Source organism: Nannospalax galili, unplaced genomic scaffold, assembly GCF_000622305.1.
Source record: "Nannospalax galili isolate Female #2095 unplaced genomic scaffold, S.galili_v1.0 scaffold978, whole genome shotgun sequence".
In the NCBI taxonomy this organism is placed as follows: domain Eukaryota; kingdom Metazoa; phylum Chordata; class Mammalia; order Rodentia; family Spalacidae; genus Nannospalax; species Nannospalax galili.
The window spans coordinates 251,160-254,965 of record NW_008341878.1 but is presented as its reverse complement, the minus strand read 5'-3'; positions in this window follow the sequence as shown (position 1 = coordinate 254,965).

Below are 3,806 nucleotides of genomic sequence, written 5' to 3'. Positions count from 1 at the left end.
CTTTGATTAGTTTGCGCTTTTACTCGGAACTTGCAAAACTTCTAACAAAACTCATTTAGTAAGTGTCCTAGGACCAGCCAGTGTCGCAGACATACCATTTGCACCCCAGGGGAAGCTCACAGTTCCTCGTTCAACCCCACAGACCCAACCTCTGTGGGAAGAACTCTTGGGGCTCCCTGAGGGGTCCTCCAAGAAGCAGCAGAACCAGGGAAGTAACTGGTTTTGAGACTCTTATTTTATTTTTTTAAGCCCAAAGGCCAACAACGAAACCGATTTGCTGGTAAAAACCTTAGGAGGTCTCCCCTCATGCCCTCTGGCTTCAGTAGGGTCTTTGAATTTTTCCTAATTCCTGTGACCTCCTTACAAAACCCTCCGAACGTTTGGAAAGAATGCATCAGTTTTTTGCACACTACAGGGCAAATCCTACCTAAACGTCTACCTAAAGATCCTACCTAAAATGTCCAATTATAAATGGCTCTGTTTCTAGGTAATAAACTGAAAATTGAAAAAACGATTCCTGAGAAGTTGGAGACCCTTACTAATTTTGTTTTTTTTTTGTGTGTGTTTAATAGCTATGAGGTTGGGGCATACGGATAGCTGGAGAGACAGCTCTCCCCGTGATGAAAATATCTTGGGGCCAAGAAGGTGCCCAGATACACACTCCAAACTTGGGCGCTCTGTTTTAAATCAGAGAAGCGATTTAATCTACACTCTTTGAATCAATTTAGCGATGACCGCAGTGCAAAAGCCGTCTTTGATAGATGCCAAACAGCAAATATACCTTATGCATGTGGAATCCACTGATCTATTCTTTAATATCTTAAAAATGAGGGCTATTACTGGGGCGAGTGACTCTTCTACAAACACATTTTCATAGACTTCAGCGCCGTGATTGCTTTGTGTGAAATCGTGTTTGGGTAATAATAGGGAAAATCAGCGGCGTGTTTACTGTATTTCCCACCTAAGCGCTCGCCTGGCTGCCTCCGGACGCTCCTGTCCTCCCATGCTGAGCCGAGCGTGCGGGGCGACAAACAATCGCTTAGCAACAGGAGGGGGACAATTTGTGTGCCTTGCATTTGTGATTCCAATTGAGCCCTGGACTCCCGCACAAGATTGTTTTTAGTGTGTTGGGGACCCTGACGGGGTTTCTACATAGAAGGCACAAGGACACAGGGCCCCTGACTTCCTTCACCGCGTCTGCCTTCCCGCGGACAAAGTGGAGCAACCTCGGATGGCGGGGACCGCCCCCTCCTCCCCGCTTCGGGTGAGCTCTCCTGGAGCCCAGCGGCTGAGCCAGGGCCATCGTGGGCTCCGGTTCCAAGTCGCCTTTTGGGAAAGCCCTGTCTACGGAGAAAAGAGCTCACAGAACTACTTTCCCAAATATTGGACCCAGCTGAGCAGGAACCCTGCCCTTGGCTTGGGAAGGGGTGAGGTCAACACACTCATTTGTCCCAATGAAAAGAACAGTAACTCTCAATAAATAGTAAGGTTTTAAGGGATCTAATTAATGTTGGATTTGGTTAGATTACTTAAAGTCCCGAGGCCTCCAAAGGAGGGATACTTTGCCAGGTGGCTCCGATGGGTCTCGAACTCTGACAATCTGGCCTGTGAAGTGCTTTTCCTTCTAGGGTTCATGTACTGCTAGAGCGCTTCAGGAAATCAAGGGAGGCAGCGCAGTCCAGGACTTGTTAGATCTGATCATTTAGCACGGAGCAGGAGACACGTAGGGATGGCTGTGGGTTGTCTTGTGCTTTTCAAAACTCCCGCGTGTACTTTCAGGTCTGTGGCCAGTACCTGTTGGGTTTGGGTCTGGACCTCCTTTCGGAAGTTGCAGGGGTCCAGGAATCTGCCCCAGGGGTTCTCTGGCGCTTTGGCCTCTGCCTGGCACCCCTGCGAAGGTCCCGAGAGATCCACCCCCACATACGAAACGCCGCAATGCGCTCCCAGCCACCGACACAAAAACTGCGGGGAAGTCACTGGTGAAGCTGCCGCCTCTAGGTCCGGTCCAGCAGTAGCCCCGTGTCTGTGTCCTGGAACCGGGCAACTGTAAAGTCTCTGCAAACCCAGAAAGTGCCTCCTCCTTGAGGTATAGGGGCAGGAGGCTCCCACTTCTTACCTTAGACTTGGCCTTTCTGAAGGACAGTCATACTCCAGAGAGAATTTTGTTAAAAAACAAAAACAAAAACTTTCACCTCTCCAAACTGAAACCCAGTCCTTCTCGCTCCCCGATACCACCTCCAGTTTGTGAAGTGCGCAGGGCTCAGCGTCTCAGGCTGTGAGCCGACCGGCTTAAGGGCGCAGAGGTCCCGTCAGGCCCGAGAGGAGAAACTCAGCCTTCCTTTCCTTTCCTGCACACCGCTCGAGTTCTGAACCCACGCGGGACCAAACCTCCCACAATGGCTGTCTAACCCGGGAACAGCAGCTGACAAGTGGCCTTTCCCCTCTCTCCCAGAGCCAGGAGGAAAGCAGCACCCTCAGCCTGCACGATTTTAAAAGCTTTGCAGCGATCTCGGGTTTAAAAGCGCGAGAGAAACCTCAAAAAGACGGCATAGGAGTTCCTGGCGGCCTTCTTCAGGAAAGCCGAGGGTTCCCCCACCCTGGTCTCGCCTGTGTCGGATACCCGCCCTGCCCCTGCTGTTGCTGGAAGGGTGGTCCACGCGGTGAGCTGCGGAGGCTGGCACCCAGGCCGCGCGACCTCGGGGCGCTGCTTTCGTTGCGGTGGACGGTCGCCTACCTTCCCCAGCGTCGCCTGTCGCCTGCGCGCAGTGCTGCGCCTCGCGCGCCTCCAGCAGCCCGGCTGTGCGGCGTCGGGAGTCCCGCAATCACCACGGCCTCCAGCAGCCACCGACTTGGGTCCAGGCCCCTGGGGCCCCACGGAGCCCAGCACCCGCCTGCCAGGCGGAGGGACACCCGTCAGCTAGAGGCCTGGCCCGAGCGAGCCGGTGGGAAGAGAAAATGCCACTCAATTGTGTGGCCAGGAGACAGGCAATCCCAAGGACTCCCTCAGAATTGAAACCCCAAAATAGTTTGGGGGAAGACTCTCCCTTCCCCAAAATACTAATCAAAACCAAAATGGATAGAATCTACCGACACCCACGCGGGAAGCCGCTGGAAGCAATCGCTTCTGAGCGGTGCTCTTGGTAGCGAATTTGAATTTGGTCTTCAGTGCTGCGTACGGACCTAGAAGGGCCTGCGTGGTTTTCAGATCAAAGATCAAAGTGGTTGAAAAAAAAAAAAGAAAGAAAACTTTTAAGAAACGCGATGGATATCTTTTTCGGTCGTTTGTTTTTGCCTTTACAAAATTTTGCTTTCGCAGAAACAAAAGATTCTGGATAGGAGGGAGGGTTAACGTGTTTCATTTGGGAGAGAACCTCAAGATTTGGGGGGGTGAAAAAAAGTGAAATTAGGCACTGAGTACATCATAGGGGTAGGGTGGGGCGAGACGAAGGGGTGGAATTTTGTCTTACTAGATGAAGGACGCAGCCACCTACATTAAATAAAACAAAACAAATTCCGAAAGGGGGTAAAAAGTAAAGTCAGTAAAATCGGCCACAATGAATTTGCGCTACAGGCGGAGGAAATCGCACCCAATAATAGAAAAAAAGGGAGGGAGGCGGAGAGGTCGGCGGAGGAGTTGTTAACCGCGGCCCCACAATGGTATTAATAAGATTAACCTGAGCAATTAGGCCGCCCGCCCAGCTCGGCCCGGCCGCGGCGGGGCTGCGGAATGGAAAAGATTAGGTTAATTTCATTAATTCTCAATCCACAATCTCTTTTTCTGGCCCTTAACCCCCCTCCTCCTTGGC